Here is a 13084-nt window from a genome sequence, read left to right as displayed (position 1 = left end):
GGATAATATGTTCAAAATAAAATCCGTGGGAGCGAAGCAGAATATAAACGAAAGAACTGACTGATTCCTAATTAAGATGTGCAACATGCATACGATAGTCATCATATTGCATTCACATACTCTATTTGTTGGAATAAATCTTGCCGAATCATCGTAAAGCAAGGGAGGCAAAGAGCTTTTTTTTGCTTAATCCTTTGATACGAGTATCTAATGCTTGACTCAGCATGCTTCGACCACAGTAGGTAGCAGATTCTCCATTTGTATTGAAAAAAGACGAACGATACGTGATCAGCACCTTTTGATCGTTACATCATCACCATGAAAGGCACTCCATCACGAGTGAAGGCACCTTTAGCTGGTCTAAGGGTTACTGAGAACTGTTCATAGCGCATATATTTTCCTGGCCAGGAAAACTCCACCAGGGCAGTTATTACTGTGGCTATTGCGGCTTTATGGGTCAAGGAAACACGCAAGCCCTTTAAATCACGCAAAGATTGTCACTGGGAAATGAGCTACCACTACACAGCCATAGTGCTTTCCTCGAGTATAGTTTACTCTGGCAAACCCTAATAACGAACCCCATACAATTACATACGTCATGCTTTCAAAACTAATGCAGAGATTACAATCTCATAAGAGTTAAGCAATCGGTGTGACAGCTACATCGGGACGATAACATCTTTATTGTATCAATATCACACAAAAAAGGGACTACTCTCCCTAGACAGAGCCGGATCAAAGGCCCAAGGAGCCCGGGCCCTGAGCCACCAACCAACCCAGGGCCACCCACCAAGCATGAGCCTTCCGCCAATATAGAGATAAATCTCACAAAATTGGAAAAAACAGAAAAAAACATCATGTGCGAGAGGATTCGAAGTGAAGCTGTTTTTTTTTAATATGTAATTTTCAACATTGACGTTAATAAATGATTAACGCAGCTGATAAAAAAACTCTCTTAATTCGATGTATACATTTGTCATTAAATTTGCTGAAAATTGGGTTACTTACATCTCCTATTATTACGTTACAAATTTCAACACCTTGAAACAGTGGGCATCCCACCAGATTGGGCCACAGGCCACCCACATCTTTAAGCCGGGCCTGTCATTAGTAGCATATTAAGAATTGGTACAATCATTTTTGCAAGAAATAGTAACGACATATTACGGCCATAAAAACGTTATATTCACCGAAATCCACCGCATTCCCTTCCTACTCCCTCCCTTACGATGCGCATACTAATATACTCGTAAAAAAATGTCACAGAAATTAGCACCACGCAGCATCATCTTCTCGGCTCTCAAGGTCGAGAAAGTTCAAGTTCACATTAGGACAAGTCGGAGAATAAATGGGCAGAGTGGAGACAATTATCAAACGAAAAAAACACCAGATGGATCATTAGACAATGTAAGCACGTGATATCAAGTCGCATATCAAACCTGCGACGATTTTTTTATGTGTTGAATAGGAAAGACTTAATGAAAGGACAATTAAGAAAGATTATTAAGAATAGGATAATGAAGAGTCTAATGCTGAAGACAATATGGAAACGTGATAAATTGATATGAGTCGTTCGATGTGTGTGAACGGAAGATAATGGAGGAGGAGATAGAAATGAACTAAGAAAATTTAGTCAGAGTAGAGGTGAGGGAATAGTAAGAGGCGATAATTAGGAGACAGGATATGGAAAAGGCGAGTGAATAGGAAATAGGTCAGCTGAAAAACGTGATCTGCATCATGGATAGATAGGATGGTTGGTAAATAATCTTTTACCGAAATGAACGAGGAAATACAACCTAGTAAGGGAAAAAAGATTATTAAAATGTCTCATGCAAATCAATCTAAACAATTTATTACTAGGAATGATGATAATATTTGCGAAAGAATACAAAAAATACTTGTGGCAAAGCCCTTAAGATCGTCCGATTCATCACCCTTGTTTTGGGGAAAGTCCTAGAACGCAAAAGTGAACAATATCACCTGAATTACGCGGCAAGCTTAAGGGTGTTCTATACCTCCGCGAAAAACGGCTCTGCAGACTTCAGGTTGCTCGCCATTTGCTCGCTTATTATACACTCTGGAGAGAACTTGTTTTGGATATGGTTTAAGCTAAGATTATTGTTCTCGGCAAGCGAAAAAAAATATTTGAAAAGCATTTGTTAATTAGTTATTGGCGCTGAAAAACACAATAAAACGCCTGTTTTCTCGATGTAATTCTACCACGTAGAAAGCGCGATTTGAATTTTTTTTTGGGAAATGAGAACATTCTTCCTTCTTCTTGGAAATAAGATACGTTTCATCAATGTGATCTTTGTAATAACCACGCTATAGCCCAATTTCCCGAGCGTGTTTTCTCAACGTCAAGCGCCTACGATCTTTTCTTCCATGGCGCTGCTGTATGACCCCCCACTCTCGGTGAAAGAGCTTCTCACCCCATAGCAGTCTCTCTCACTACCTCCCCTCCATCGTCTCTTGGGTCCCCTCCATCTGTTTTTTTTCCTCTATGCTTTCCTCGACCTAAGAAGCCCGTCTGACCCAGCAGGCCAACAGTTTTCTTTTCGTTATTATCCGAAGCCCTGTGTTCTTGTGTTGCGAGCGGCATGTTTGAAACGGGGCTAGCGCGAGTTTTCAAGTTTTCTGTTCTTAAGTATGGAAAGTGAAAGGAAATCAAAGAGGAAGCATATCTTATGTGGGAAGGTGGAAAAGAAGTACTAGGAATAATGGTGAATATATAAATCCTTTTGAAGTGTGCTTCATTAATAATAGTTTGTATATCTTTAGACACGTATTTTCATCCACGTAAAATCTCTAATAACGTGATGCAGCTAATAAATAGACTATCAAATTATTTTAACCATTTTAGTCATTACAAACCTGCAACAATAGATGTTATTTACACTGCAGAAGGAGAAACTGCTTTTAAGTAAGTACATCTCGATAATGTATTGGCTATGACTATAATATATTAATTTTTTGTAACCAAGCATTGAAAATAAGATGAATATAGAGAATATACTGCACATTATCAATTAGATTCTAGGTTACACCATTGCCTTTTAAGTTCTCGCAGACGATAATCAAGAATAAATATTTCACCGAGTAGGTAATATAACGTGCATATCTTCATTTCGTGTCTAAATATTTTCAAAAGTAACCGTTATGTCATCAAAACACGATATGAAAAGTATCACGCTGGTTTATTTGTCTTGCATTTCCGACATATATGTTTCTCGATAACTTGCAACCGAGGGGGAAAACTTCGAAAAGTTATTTTCTTATAAAAATATTCTTATCATTAAAATTACTATTATTGATTATTACGTGAGTCACCCAAAAGAAAGAATTTGAACTGGAACCACCGTATCACTAAGCAGGGGTTGATGTTTGGTCGATGTAATACAGCGATGACGTCAAGATAACCGAATTTAATCGTTAACTATTTCCTATTTACGTAAATATGCTTGTTGTATGCAAAAAATAGATACACGAGATTCTGCCTGCGAACCAGTTTTACAAGTATAAGGCAAGAATTTTACTTGTGTAGCAGGAATGACGAGAAAACAAACAATACACACGGATAAAACTTGAATGTGGGATATTTATTTCGCTCGAGTGAAGTTATGCAAACTAACTTCGCGGTATATCTCTCACCAACAACCTGTTTCACGTGCTGCTTACACTCTTCTGAGCGATTGATTCTCTCAATGAATGGTTCTCACTACAGGTCGTAATGAACCGAAACTCTGATGATGAATGCAACATTTCTCGGAAGTGGGCGGCAACTTCCGCGATTTTTCAATTCTAATTTTTGTGAGAATGACTGAACGAGGTAGTTAGTTTTTTTACCCATCCATCGACCGAATTATTAACTAAAATTACGATTTCGAGTCAGAGTAAACGACCACATTGCGATATAAATATGCGAGACTTCATATAAAATACTAGTGCACAGGATCAGGTAGACTCATTATATTTAACTGTTGAAATTCTTCGGCATAATAATGCGTCTAGAAATTTATGACAAATAAATGTAATTTCATTAAAAATTCTTCAGTTTAGAATGATACTAACATCACCGCAGCGCGGTTGTAGTCTTTGGGAAGAAACTAAAATTTCTCAGGAGCATTACCCGATCAATTTTTCTCTACCCCTCAGTACACTGTATGACCCTTCCGGGATGGAACCCTGCATTGAAGTTAGGTCTTCTACTTGATATGTTTCCCATTTTATTAATTCCGAAGGGAATTTTAGTTCTTATACTCCACTATTATTTAACATGAATGAGAATACATATATACCAAGACTGTTATTTGCCACGAAAAAAACATTTCGCTTAGCCGCGATTCAAACCCAGATCCTCCCGATTTCCGGTCAGCTACATTACCAAGTAATTTTTTTCTAGGCGAATCTTAGACACAAGTAAAAGGAGAATTTCATATTCAAGGAAAAAGGTTGCTTCGAGGTATAATTGGTAGCATATTTGACCGGCCATCGGGGATATCCGGGTTCGAATCCCAGGTTAGTCAAATGATTTTTTCATGTCGATTATCATACTTATTTAACTATGCACTAGTGTATTTAACTATGCACTCGTGCGCGTGACTGCGTACAAAGTTGCTTTTTCGACGCAGTACTTTGTATGAATGAGAGCACAAAACCTTTTGCATGTGACGCAGGAGTATCCTCTTTCACAAATAACTGTAACCACTGTACGATAGATAATATTTAGTTGCCGTTCCATGCTTAACAACTTTATTTGGTAGAATGATTAATGATTTTCAAACGCTCTACATAAAAACATATACTTAATTCAACTTACAAATAAAATCCGAAGATTCAAACGTTATGGAGCGGAATTTTTCCATATTGAAACAAACACTTGCAATTTTCCACGATTATAAGAAAAGTTATTGTGACCTAGATTTCAATGATATAACAACATCTTCAACGTACAAATGGCGTGTTATTCATTCAATGTATCTTCTTGGGACTAAGTTATGTCTGATTCCGAACTAATGGATTCGACTTTGCCAATATTTGGCCCGCTTTAATTTCGTAGGGGATAAATTATTTCTAATGCCTTTGCTAATTTACTTTGAAAAATTGCGAGAAATATTCCTCCTTCCGTTAATTATGTAAAAGATAAGGAGCATACGATAGAAATTCAGGGAAAAAGGTTCTGCCCAAAATAAAAGGATAATTATGGTAAAGCTAGAGACTAAGCCGGTAGATACCGTAGTGGTACATGTTAACATACCTACGACGGACTACTAGGATGAAGAAGTTTAAGGCGTCTATGAAGATATCACCGCAGTAATCAAACAGGTAAGACGTGAAGAAAACCTTATAATTTTAGGTGATTGGAAGGAGAAGGGTTTGGGTGTCAATATTGACTGAGAAAAATAGTATTCTATGATTCGCTGACGACATAGCAATCATAGCCGAGACAGAGAAGAATTTTAAGAAGACTTTGACAAATATAGAAAGGAAAATGGCCAGATATCAGTTGAAAATCAACAAAAGGAAGACTAAGATATTAGTATGTAGTAAAAGAGAGGAGGCTAGGACAAACATTAAGGTAAGAAATCAAAAGCTAGAAGAGATTTTCTTACCTGGGAAGCCGAATTACCAACGATGGACGAAGCAAGAAAGAAATAGTAGAATAGCGCTGGCGAAGAGGGCTTACTACAAAAAGATGAATCTTCTCACATATGAGAATACAAGCATAGAAGTAAGGAAGCAATTCATCATACGCTACATATGGAGTGTGATTCTCTAGGGAAGTGAGGCTTGGACGTTGATAGCAGCAGAGAAGTCAATGATTGGAAGCATTCGAAATGTGGTGCCACCGAAGAATGATGAAGATAAAATTGGTCGAATGAGTAAGTAATGAAGGAGTGCTAAGAAAGTGGGAATTAAAATAAGTCTTCTAAAAACCTAAAAGAATTTATTCCTTGGTTTTAGCCTCACTAAGACAAGGAATTTTAGTTAAAAATTGAAATTCAGCTCCTGTCTTGTCGATTGCTTTCACTAAGTATTCCATCTGTCCTAGTTTGATGTGCAATGGTGGCAAGTGAATATTTTCTGTCGGAACCAGGGAAACATGGGCGACATTTTCATAACCATGAGTGAAGCTTTCTCGCAGAGGCCATTTCCGTAAGATGTAATGTTTTCTCGGGCGCGGCTGTTGTATTCAAGGGAGCAGCAGTATTTCGTGAAGCCTGATTGCAGTCCCGTGAGTAGAGCGACAACTTTCAGATTAGCGCAAACTTACCAATTATAATCACGATAATTAGTATTCTCAAGGATTCAACTGATATATCGGTACGTCTCCTTCATATCAGCAGAGTATGCAGATAGGATAGAAGGTAACTCATTCCCATTGGCCAACAGGACCACTTCAAAGCTTGTCTTTGACGAATCCATAAACAGTCTCCATTTTTCTGGGTCACATGGCATCATAATTTCTATCAACAATGCATTTAATTACAGTAAAAAAACCAAGCCTTCATCTTACGTAGAAATTAATTTCAGTGTTGGCGCTCTTGTCCTACTGGAAAAGATTTTTATGCCCTTTTGTAAGAGATTGGCATCCATATAGGCGCAACTTCGTACCATATGTTACATTAGTTTCTCCAAGTATTTGGTCAAATTACTGTAACAAGTGGTGCAGCAAACACTAGGAGCTTAATCCTAGCCCTGACCGCCAATTTGGCAGCCAGAGAAAAATTTATAAGCAGTTTAAAGAATTAAAGAAAGAGATTATTGTTGCGATGTTTTAGTCAATTCACCGCAAACATAGCAGAAGCGATGACGATGATTTTACACACGTGTAATTTAATTACATATTAAATCACGGTAATATTCACAACTCAAGCCCACATACTGACATTCACCTGGAAAAAGCCGGAGTAAAACATTTTTTACTGTTTTGCACTATTTGAATTACTTGGAAAAAAAGGATCCTTGTCCAGAACACCGAAAGAGTTGACTCTGCGATCGCTAGAGGTATACCGAGGGAAGATGATGACAACTTCAATATACATAATTGATTTTAGAGGCTGATACTTTGCGGAATTCCATGATTAAGGAGAAAGAATACTTTTTTAATCCAATGAAATCATAAAATCTCAGTTTTACATTCTTCGTGGAACTAGAAAGTAGGTATTACTTTTCTTTTTTTAGCTGCGAAATCAAAAAAATTGCCGTCCAAGCCTGAGCGGGAGAGGCACTGCGAGGGCCAGAGTAGTAAAGTGAATCATCCGAGCTATTGCAACATATTTTAATTATTGCTGCTATGCTAAACAGCAAAATATTTTTTTAATACTGCTGTTTCTTTCTGCTTTGTATTATTATCTTTCGGGGAGGATGATGTGAAATAGAAGCTGGAAATATTTTTAAATACGTGAAAATTTGCGAAAAAATGGCAAAATTGGTCATTTTCAATGCGTTTTTACACAATTGACGGAGACTAATTCCCCTCAAATCTACATCTTTACCATTAATATTATTTTTTCAGAATTTTGCACCCCTCAAAACCCCTAGAAAAAATTTAAATGCTAAAATAATCCTTTTAATTTCTCCAAATGACCGAAAAGTGGTAAAAATTGGAGGCTCTTCCGAAAATGGTGGGTGATGGAGAAAAACAGAGTTAACATTCGGATTTAGAAGATCATTTTAAAAACGAAATAGCAGGAATGGTATCAGGGCCGATTTTCATGCCGTCCAGCGATAATTTAAGCAAAGCTGATCATTTGAATCCACACCCCCTTGATAGTATTGTAAAATGATATAAAGCCAGGAAGCATTTTGTTACCACTTGAGGCAGTAATACTTGCGTCATGGATAATGGCAGAAATAAATACTACATGGATTTTATTGAAACGTAGGTATTACAACGCGGAAATGTCGGGAGTAAAGCAAAGGCATACCCAGGGTCATAACTAGGGGGGGCAAGCCATAGTCTAGAAGGGGGTGCAAGCCAAGTTGTGACATTTTAGCATGGAAAAGGTGAATGAAAAAAATATTTTAAGAAAATTATAACAGCGCATTATTAGTTTCTGATATCATTTCATAGAAAAAATATTTTTATTTTAGTTAAGTACATATCTTATACCTACTAATGCATATCATTTTTCGTGGGTTTAAAGGAAATTTGTTGAATACTTTCGTTTCAATTCAGTGCCGATTTTTCTTAAGGACTTCTGCGATTTTTGCTTCTGGAGGGGGTGCAATTGCCCCCCCCCCTGCCCCTCGCCTATGATGTAAGGTTCTATTTTTTCTTGGGGGAAATTCAGGAGGAACGTCTGCTTTGTTCTTACTCATCGTCCTTACCATATTCAATCTTTTTTTGATAAAGTTCTACTGTTAAAGGCATGCTGGTACACCAACTGTCACTGGTAATATTTCTTCCTCTGCAGTCAATGTGCTCTGCTAAGCGTTTGACAATTTCATGAGGTGAATTGGATTCTTTGAAAGGGCATCTGGCTACCTGCCCATATAAATTTCAATTTTTAGGTAAAATTTCCTAGCATCCACCACAGCAATGACTTCAATAACATATTTCTTTGGCTTTTTGATAGATACTGCGTTCAAGGACATCGGCCTCGAAATGGTATAAGTTGCTCAAGGATCGTGATGCACTCTGATGGTGTATTTGCAAATTCAAATTTGTTGGATATTTTATTAATGAACTCAGTAACTGCGGCTTACTAGTCACTTTTCTTACTTTCTAGTCTAGTGCTGAGGTCATAAAAACTAATGCACCGTAGAAAAAAAATCCGATAGTTCAGTGTACGGGAAAAAATTTGATAGACTTCTTTGCTCCAAATCTCCCTAATATCAACATGGGAAATTTTATACGCACCTGAGAGAAAAAGGAGACTAATAAGAGCCAGTTATTCATCTTCACTGAACTGCTTGTATCACGATCTCTTGCATAATTTCCAGAAACAGAATTAAAGTAGAGATTTGTGATTTTCACAATTATATCTAATAATTCTGCGCAAAAAGAGGCGAAATGCTGATGATTCATTATACACGCTTTGCACATGGGTGTATTCCAGGAAGATGAGTCATCGGCGATTTCATCAAGCCAAATTCGAGCGAATGAATTTTAATCGTCTCCACGATGGATCGGTAGCGAGAATAAATTGTAGCACTTTCGGTCGCATCGGGTCAAAACGTCGGTTGCAGCAAAACTAGGGAACACTTTGAATATTAAACGTTACTTCAGTCAGAATTACAAGAAATTAGAGACCAGAAAAACTCTAGTTCGAACGGCATCATTTTGTTAAAAAAACATCCAAGAAAAAGTCAATATTACCCGATGCGATATATTCAGGGTTATTGGCTTTATTAAAGCTGTATGTGATGTCTGATGCAATATGCAATTTATGATGTTCTTACCATATAAATCAATAAATATTAAAGATGATTGAAAATCAATTTTCGTTCATTCATTATTTGTCATATTTCTAATTAGTGTTCTCCCTGTAGCGCTATGATTACTGAATAAACATGTTTCGGAAAGTAACTGTATTGAATACACGTTTTCAAATGTACGTGGGTGGTTACTATTTCATTCATACTGAGGAATAACGTAAAAATGTAAAGTTGTACGTAAAAAAAAAGTTTCACGAAGTACGCGCATTTCGGTTAGCGTAATTGACTTTTACGATGCTTTGAAGAACACTTAACAATTTTGAGATGAGAACGTTGACCAGCTCTCCCGTTCGAGGGGGAGTCGAATAAGGAGAGAACAATGCAAGTAATCGCCTTTCTTCATAGAAGCCGGCCGTACTTACCAGCCTCGTCGAGAGCGTGCGTATTTGGATTCTTCCAAGAAACGTCAACCGAGTGGCTGAGATGGGACTAATGTCACCAGAGAGCAAAAATCAACCTCCGAATCCCGACCACTCTCAATATCGCACCTCCGCAGTGAAATTTGATACAGCGCCGGGTGTTTTTTTCGGTCGGAGCGAAGCTCGACCCCTCGTCTTTTCCTTTTTTTTCCTTCGGTCAGCGACTACTCCCCTCCGCCCAAGGAGGTTTCCCATTCCACTGGCCGTTGCGGCCGACTTCGCAACTAAAATCCGGCGACGGTTGAATTTGGATTTTTGAATTAGGATAGAACACCCTTAACGGATCCGGTACAGAAAGGTTAATTTCTCGTACAAAAAAATACAAGGGAAGCCGACATGGTGAAAAAACTACTCCGTGCGAACCAAGGGTGTTTCAAAGCTTTCACACAAATTTAATTAGAAGACACTATAGAATCGATGGTTAAGTGCTACTATTAAGTTGTGTGAGCCATTACATAGAAAAACCTTGACGCAGAGAACGTCATTCTAGAAATGCTCAACATTTCCAGGAAACGATAAAAAAATAGAAACATACTGTCAACCGATAGATTTTAAAAGATAGATAAGAATTCGTTCTTCCCTCGAACAATTAAGGACTTAAACAAATGTCAGGCAGGGGGGAATTTCAAAAATCCAACGCAAACAATGTTTTTTTAACACATGCACACGTAGCTGGAGTCCTAGCACTTCCCGATATACGACCATTGAAGCGGTTTGAGGGGTAGATGCAGATGTAACGCAAATCGTAATTCGAAAAGTCTAGGGGACTATACGAACATTTCTAACATATTTACAAAACCAATTAGTAATCAACAAGACTCACTACGTCGAACGGAGGAAGTTATGTTATTTTTCAAGCCGTGTTCAAACTGCCACAGGTGACAATTGGAATTAGCAGGGGCGAGATCTAATTAAGGAGCTTTGAAATCGCATTCGAGAACCACTTCCTCGACGGGAGATACGTCACTGGCAAATAACCTCACGAGGTTTTAACGAGCAAGGAAAACGTACCTGCCATTTACACCCTCCAGACATTGATACGGCGACGGCTGCTTGGGGAGCAATGTGCCGTACAAAAAATAAATAAAATGGAGCGACGAATTGTTCGCCTCGTGCTCGACGAGCGCCTTTTATGTTTCCCTTCCACGGGCAATCATGCAGACAGGGAGAGCGATTGGAGTAGAAGCGTCGGAAAGGTCGAGAGGAACTAGATGAACAGAATAGGGTGGTTTCCTATTTTTTTTAATTGCCCAAATCGAAAGATTATTACTCCCGGAGTACGTATTACACGCTTTTAGATTTTTAAATGACGATATCTATTTTTTGCGATTAAATGATAAGTGAAAATTTTCAAGCGCGCGAAAACGCGACGGCTAAGTATGAATGCTGGGTAAATAACGTGTGACGTCATTCTGGTCCCGCCGAGTGAGGCCACCTTGTTGCGAGGCTATGAGCGCTGCTACGATGAAGACTAGTAACAGGTAGCAGAGTACCTTGCCAGCAGGTAGCGCTTGGCTTAAGTAAAGATTATTAATACAGTATCAAACGAAGGAAACTTTACGACCACAGGCAATTTTAATAGGTGATTATTAATGAGAGATGTTTCCCTGAGCTCTGTGCCTCATGCATGCATTGGTAACCTCAGACGATGTAAAACTCCTGACTGTTCGCTTAGCATCTGTGTCCCTGTGACGTCATGTGGATTGGCATCGCATGGGCGCCCATCTGGCCTTTTCCAAATGAGGTTAAAATTCACCATTAACATTCGTCTACACTGGGATTTCTAAAACCAAATAATTTTTATATTATGAATACACTAATGGTGGTACCGAATCGCAATCAATGCCTTTCGTTTTCTTTGATGAAGGAAACTACCCTATAGTCAGGAGCACGAATATTAGGATCAAGGGTACTGCGTAGAGGAGGCCCAATTCTATCCCTTAGAAGAATGACTTCTGTTGCCACTTCGGTCGCACTTTAATCCGTTTTCAAAAATGTCCGCAGCGCGGTGATGGCTGCAATGCATTCCATATTTTTCAAATTTTTTGCATTACAATGTTTGTAAATGCAAGGAAAAGCATCGAGGAGTTATGTATTTTCTAAATAACACCATCATGAACGTAAATTTCTGTTGACACCCCTAATTATACCTTATATCCCCGCGACACTCAGATCACTTCGTCCGTCAGCGAAGCGGGTGGCGACTTTTGTAAGCCCATTTATATGCACGGTGAGTGACAATACATTTAGAGGCCGAATTGACGATCATCTTTCGTAATGTTTGTAATTGAGATTCTCAAGTCTACCGCTTGAATTGCTGTCGCTCGGCGCTCATTAAAATCAAATTTCAAAATCGCCACCAGTCATCTATATCCACTTTTCACGCAGTAATACCCGGCAGTAATATATCACAGAGCCAATAAATCACATAAACCACACATTTAACGCATGTGAGAAGATTTTCAACTAAAAAAGACCGCTTACACTACGGTTAATGGCGAAAGTCACACTGAACGAGATACAGCTGCCTAGTGGCGCTGCCAATAAAATGCGCGCGAAACTGCAACAGATATTATCCCAACCGCTAAGTTCTTGGTCCTCCTCTAAATGTTTCCCCTTGGTTAGGAGAATGCGAGTAAGCATAAATAGGGAAGCCCCTCGGTCTGGTGGGTAGACTGTTGGTTATAAGGGATGTGCGAGTACTCAAAAATTCGAGTCTAGTCGAGTAGTTGGTACTCGACTCGAGTGTTTCGAGTAGCATTACGAATGTCGAGTCGAGTAGTTTAGGTTACAGATCTGTCGAGGCTATTAAGTTCCAAAATGTGCCTTCTACAAGCGCAATCATTCATGAAATGATATCGTTTTAAAAGTCCATACGTCGTTCTACAGTTCTACAACACATGTTTTGATTGGCTTGAAATCATCATCAAGTACTGATTGGCTGGCAGTTATCATCCATAACCTGATGATGATGATTGAAAGCAAATCTAAGTACGTATTGTGGAGCTGTGAAATAAATGTAAGTGGGCAGTAGGATATCTTTGTTTACCATTTCATTTACTGTTCCTCGATGTCTCTCCAGAAAAAGTTGACATTAGGAACATTGACTTATTATGACGATGATCTTAAGTTGTAATTAAGTAATGTGTCAGGCAATCAAACCGATCGACCGAGATTTATGTGTTCTCTTACGACGGAGCATCGCGATGTCGCACATTAAA

General features: G+C 38.6%; 1 protein-coding gene across 1 annotated transcript in view; it reads right to left on the bottom strand.

Annotated features, from left to right (window-relative positions):
• The window catches only part of LOC124165884 (sphingosine kinase 2-like), a 217894-nt gene that overhangs the window by 161738 nt on the left and 43072 nt on the right, over positions 1 to 13084 (bottom strand). The gene's annotated exons all lie outside the window — the stretch shown is intronic.

This window comes from Ischnura elegans, chromosome 9 (genome assembly GCF_921293095.1).
Source record: "Ischnura elegans chromosome 9, ioIscEleg1.1, whole genome shotgun sequence".
Taxonomy (NCBI): Eukaryota; Metazoa; Arthropoda; class Insecta; order Odonata; family Coenagrionidae; genus Ischnura; species Ischnura elegans.
This window is presented reverse-complemented; position numbering and strand designations above follow the sequence as displayed.